The sequence below is a fragment of the Pelodiscus sinensis genome, chromosome 5, assembly GCF_052426305.1.
Source record: "Pelodiscus sinensis isolate ZL-2025 chromosome 5, ASM5242630v1, whole genome shotgun sequence".
Lineage (NCBI taxonomy): Eukaryota > Metazoa > Chordata > Testudines > Trionychidae > Pelodiscus > Pelodiscus sinensis.
In genome coordinates this window covers 21,884,519-21,890,797 of record NC_143056.1, presented here as the reverse complement: position 1 = coordinate 21,890,797, position 6,279 = coordinate 21,884,519, and the positions used below count along the sequence as shown (strand labels likewise).

At 41.0% G+C, this 6,279-nt stretch overlaps 1 long non-coding RNA gene across 1 annotated transcript; it reads right to left on the bottom strand.

Annotated features, from left to right (window-relative positions):
* Positions 1-591: 591 nt before the first annotated feature.
* Positions 592-5,723, bottom strand: LOC142828955 (uncharacterized). The gene is made up of 3 exons (XR_012903136.2): positions 5,568-5,723; positions 4,920-5,006; positions 592-910 (listed from the first exon to the last, which is right to left on the bottom strand). It is a non-coding gene; the product is annotated as an uncharacterized LOC142828955 (long non-coding RNA).
* Between the last annotated feature and the right edge of the window lie 556 nt (positions 5,724-6,279).

Sequence of the window (6,279 nt, the reverse complement as noted above, 5' to 3'; positions counted from 1 at the left end):
CAGGTCAGGAGAAGAAAGGGGAAGGCACCAAGGGACAGGGTGGAGGAAAGACAAATGTCTTAGGAGAGGGGATGAGGAGGGGTAGCTCACATGATCAGAGTGGGACTACTGGAGGAGTGGGCACAGGGGGGAGAGAAGGGCTGGTGGAGGGGGTCAGGTCGCAGGAGAGCTGAGAGCAGTGAGAAGGGCAGGAGTCAGGACAGAAGAGGAAAGTGAGGAGTTGGGGGGCAGCAGGCATTAGGGGAGCTGATGGAGCAAGGGAAGGAGACATGGCAGCAGAGGGAAAAGGTAGAGGTTTATAAGATGTTTATTAATAACTTGGGTGCCACAATGGCACATCCAAACAAGGCCCATGAACTCAGTACTGGTGCACAACATAAAATTCATTCTGCTCATGGGAGGAAAATAATTAAGCATATTTAATCACACTGCTCTCACTAAAAATATTATTATTATTAATATTTTTTTAGTGAGAGCAAAAAGCACATGTCTGTACCGTTAATGAATAAAATAAAATAAAAATATTATTTTAAAAATATTGTTTATTTCATCTTTATCTCATCCTTTTTAATTTCTATTTTTTGTGTATGTTTTATAATGTACATAATATATTAGTACAGTAGTACATGTATATAATTTATAAATAAATAAATATACATATATTGGGGGTGCATGCTCAAAATTTTTTTATTGATGGGGGTGTGCAATCAAAAAAGTTTGGAGACCACTGACTTGGATAACTGCATAACAGAGAAGATTACAGACTTAGCTGGTGGCAATTAACTTGTTATGGAGGAGATTGTTGATGATTGGGCTAATGAGCTCAGTAAGGGAAGACGTAGCTGGACATGGTAGAGCAAGTTGGGTAGATGGTGATTCTTGACATGTGCTTGTACTGTGTTCCACTATTCTGGAAATGTAAAGATTAAAGTCACATAAGGAAAAGAAATGGATTTATGTAGACTGAGAGTAAGAATCTACCCAAATGGACCATTCTGAGTGGCATAGTGAGTAACTAAGGAAACACTCTGGCATAGGGGAAACATGAAGTTATCTGAAAGGGGCTGAAGCTGCTGTTCTTGATGTCTGTGTGTATTTCTTAAAATATAAAACAAGGCAAATACACGCAAGGGGGTGTGAAAGAAAACAATCCAGCTTCTGCATTTTATTTGTAACTTTGTTGTGAGACAACTATGTGTATGGCACACAGTTTTGGTAGCCACTCTTAGACCTGGCAACTTGTACCAACACTGAGCTGTTTGGGGCATTGCTAAGAACTGCCTCTTTCTGGTTGCAGTTTTGCAAAACATTACATTCTTGGGTGGCTAAGCCAGCCTCTTCTTGAACAGAAGGTGAAAGAACAGAGAGAGATGCAAAAGTTCATGAAAGGATGGTTGGAATTAAGTTGGTGGAAGTGGTTATGCTATTTGGGTTTCTTTCTTTGACTTGTCCTGGTCTGTATATCTCTCAAGATTAGCCGCATGAAGGCCCAGTGCTGTTGTGGTAGTTTTTGGAGTCCCAAGAGAATGGAGGTGTGGCAGTCATGAGCATAAAGCTAGTTGCAGTGGTCAGACAGCTGCTGCTGCTGCTGCTAATTTTCCTCCAACAATCTCTGTTTCTTATGAACTGCAGAAGGGAGCGGAATAGCCCATACCCTCATTATTTTGTTTACTGGTAAGACTTTATATCTGGCAATTTTGCTGTATTGATTTTTCCATCCCACACATTTCTTGTCTATTCAGCATGATTTTAACACAATTCTTGAATTATATTAGTAGGCCTTTTTGTTCTTATTAATTCCGTTTTTGTGTCTTTGCACTTTTTCCCATGAACATTAATTGTTGTAGGTTATTGTGAGATTTTATGAACTTTTGCTCACTTTCAACAGCTGAGCTTAGAATTAGGGTAAACTCATAGACCCAGATACTATAATGCATACCAGCCACACTTAGGCTATGTCTACACTGGTGGCTTCTTGTGCAAGAACATCTTGTGCAGGAGTTTTTGTGCAGGAAGTCTTGTGCAAGAAAATGTCCACACTGCCATGTGCGAGCTGTGCTTTTGTGCAAGAGCATCCATGGCAATGTGGACACTCTCTTGTGCAAGAAAGCTCTGATGGCCATTTTAGCCATAGGGCTTTCTTGCACAAGAAATCCCTGCCGAGTGTCCACACTGCCCTCTTGCCCAAGAGCTCCTGTGCAAGAGGCCTTACACCTGTTAAAAAAGAACGTAGCGCTTGTGCAAGAAGCCCTCTCTTACCATGCCGCACTGCAAATTTCCTTGCGCAAGAGCGGGCGGGCAGTGTGGACGCTCTGTGGATTCTTGTGCAAGAACGGCTATACTTGCGCAAGAAGCCGTGAGTGTAGGCATAGCCCTAGGGTTGCCAGATGGTTTCAACAAAAATACTGGACACATTTGACATTTCATTACATCTTATGTAGAAAATACCAGACATTTCTATTTTCTCATTTATATTTTCTCAATTTGTTTCCGGAACAGAATGCTCAAATACTGGACTGTCTGGTTCAGAACCGGACATCTGGCAACCCTAGCCACACCTCATTTCACCCAGAAATGCCCTTTGTGCCTACATTTGGAAATGAAGGGGGTGTGTGAGCCTCTATGCCACCTCTAGGCTCCCCTGGGGGTTATACTACAGACTTGTATCAATAAATATAGCCGCTTCTGTTGAAAATACAGAGTAGAAATGCTGTCCCCCTGGCTAAGCTGCCAAGGAGCTTCTGTGTACTGTGTTCTCCTTCTGCATGCACAGCTGAAACAGAAATGCAACGGTCTTGCATCGGCATAAGTTGCAAGGTCAGCTCAGGTGGAGGGGGAGGCAGAGTATGTGATTTATGCTCACAAGTGGCTGTGCACAAAATGGCTGTGCTCCTATTTTGGGGAGCCAAAATGATTACACTTACAAAACTAAAGGTATGACCTGAAAACTTGGCCCTGTGTATGGTGTCTGTAACTCTAGCCCTTCCATCCCATTCATTCCCATTTCTCACCCCTTTCTCCTGAGGGCTTTCTCTTATGGAAAAATCCTATAGAATATTATATATTTTCTATATGCCTTTTGGTACATCCTTTGGATTGACATAGAAAATTATATCCCTGCTATGGGGTTATGGGGGTGGTTCAAAAAACTTACAGGAAGGTTAAGCGTTTTTTCTTGTCTTCTATGGGTATTTAGTTGTGTGTTGATAGCATCCAGTTGGTTTTATTCCCTATTAAATTCATTCAGATGCTGCTTTGTACCCATTCATTTCCCAGTACAGTTATGTGGTTCTGTGCCCCCCCCCCCACATATTGGTAAAGCATCCCTAACTAAGACTACATGTATAAGCTCCCATAAACCTTCATACTACATAAACAAATGTCTCAACTTTTCCCTGAAGAGGAAAGCCCGTCATTAACAAACTCTTGAACCTTCCCAAGTATTCCAGAGAAAATTCACAGAAGAGGGAACAACCCATCTTTCCATTCCAGTTTCCCCGATACTAAGCCTCTCCTTCCTCACAGTGTTTGCCCCTCTGGATTCTCCCTGCATATCTGTTGCTAAAATCCCCACTATGGTACAGATGTATTGTGTGGTATTGGCTGCGTTTTTCTTGAGATTAGAGATTACTGTGGCATGTGTAGCTACAACACTTCAGATGCCTTCACTTTCTATTGCTCTCTGCCAGAAATGTGAAAAAACTCCGCCGGTGTATTTATGAGGCAGCCATTTTGTTCACTGAGCTACTGCTTGTAGGAGGAGCAAGGCACTGTGCTCTAGTGAAGAGACTTTACCTTCATTTGTTTTTGATTTTCCTTATGCTAAAATAAGTCATTTTACACTGAATGTATAAGGTGGTTTTTTCATTCGGGGGCAAACTCAAACCAATGGCCATCTCTGCACTCTTGTCACCTGATGGGCTTTCTCTTATGGGAAAATCCCATAGAATTAGTGATTTAAAATGCCTCTAGAAATTGTAACATCCTTTAGATTGAAATAGAAAACTATGTCCCTGCTATGGAATTCCAGGGGTAGTTCAAAACCCTTAAGGAAGATTAAGCATTTTTTCTTGGCTTCTGTGGATATTTAATTTAGTTTCTATAGAACCCTGTTGGATTTACTCCTTATTAAATATATTCAGGCTTTTTTCAAGGGGTTGGAAGCTAGAATTCTGCTCGTTCCCTCATCCTGAGAAAAATGTATATTTTTCAGTGTAGAGAACTTTTATTTTAGATAAAGGAAAACAACCGAAAAACAAATATAAAATCTGTGTGTATATGAGAGACAAGGAGAACCAACACTACCACTATCACCACCACCTGTGGTATGGTGGGCTAGGACAGTGTAGCATGGGAAGGGAATTTGCACATTCACATGCTCTGTAGCATTGTGTATCTCAAATGGCAGCACAAAATGATTGTCCTAGGATTGCCCCTGTGAGAAACATCGAGGTGACATGAATAGGAATTTTCTGACTGAACAATTTTTCTATTTGTTGAAACTGAAATTGTTCACAGGAAAGGGTCAATTCTGGTGATTTTTTTTTTTATGGCAAACCCTTTAAAAAAGGGTTTTGAAATGCTCAGTGTCCTTATTCTGACATTTTTTGAAATGAGAAATTTGTTTCAAAATTTAGGCTAAATGCTGATAACTTTTATTTTATCCTAAAAGCCATTCAACTTTAATTTAGGAAAGTTTTGATCATCAAAACAGAATGCTTCAATTGATCCAAATCGAAATTATTTTTATTTGGGGATTTTCAGTTTTTAGATTTTGATGCTTTACCCCAATTCACAATGGGAAAATGTTCTGGTATTTCAAAACATGTTCATGAGATGGAATATTCACTTCCTTCCCAGTTCTAGTGAAGCCTCTTCTACATGAAAAACAGTACAGAGAGTAGAATAACGTCTGTTACCTGACTCCAGATACCACACTTGTTTTTTTCATGTGACTGCACTGAATTCCCAAGGGGTCATATGTCCTCTTCCTTTCCTAGTTTTAACTAGAACCAATGAAAAGCATATTAATACGATTTAAATAATGAAAGCTGTTAGTACTGTAATTAATACTGAGTCTTAGGGAATTCATTCATTCCGGGATGTGTATATATACAACTCTCCTCCTTGGTCATGCTATCTTTGGGCTTGGAGCTGGATGCTGGACACAACAAGGACAGGAGGGTGAGTTAGGAAGACAGTAGAAGTCTTAACTCTGGAAATTCTTGCTATTGTTTCTTTCCCTTTCATGAGACTTCAGTAATATTGGCTGCTGTGCTGTATGTATCCCATGCAGTACCAACAAGTGAGAGAGTCTGAAAGGGTCGCAAGAAATGTTCTCTCTAATTTTTCCGTTCATGTGCAGAATAAATGTTATGTGCACCAAGGCATGTGCAGAGGTGCACTATCAGTAGAAACACATGCTGACGGTAGCTATGAGTGCTTCGCTAATCAGCTGAGTGGCACCTGAATCTCTTCTGAGTGGCAAGTGAAAAAAGCCCTGTGCTCTGAGCACTGAGGGGAATATTGCTGAAAGCCTTCACTGGGAGAGATTTGTTGTTAATTACCTGAACTCTTTCCCTTAATTGAGGGATCCGCCTTGCTGAGGATTCTCTTGATTCTCATAGCCGCCCTCTGTGGACATATGCTCTGTGGAGTGATACACAGCACAGAGTGGGATTAGCTTCTTGAGCTGGGATGGGATTCAGTTCTTCTGCCAGTAGCCCACTCAGCAGAATGCTCGGACATGCCAGGAGACGGTAATGACAGGGGGCACAGAGAGGAAAAAGCTTGTGCACAGAGGGAGAGAGCAAAAATGACAGCAGGTCAAATAGAGAAAGGAACTTGGGCTATGGGGAGAGGGGGGAGAGGAGTGTGTGTACAAAGAGCCCAGGAGAATGGTGGAATACTTGTCAGTGGGGCTGTAAGAATAAAGCCTTTTACCATATGGCTACAGAAGGTCCTAAAGCTTTTTGTCTGCAGCCATATTAGGAGAGTGGCAGCCATTAGCTAAGAAGCAGTAAATTGCATCCTCACAGTCCATCTAAATTACACTCAAACAATGTAATATTGGTTTGTTAAGAAGAAGATTCTGTCCTAATAGCACCCACTATCACCAGTTCAAGAAACAGATGTTAGATGGTTAAAGGAAATTTAGTTTGACAGCATTCTGTCGGGCAAGAAATCACTTATCAATAGTTGTGCTTGCAAAATCCTTACTTCTTTATTGTTTTGTCTTTATTTCTACACTACAGATTGAAGCTGCTGCTGTCGATCTTC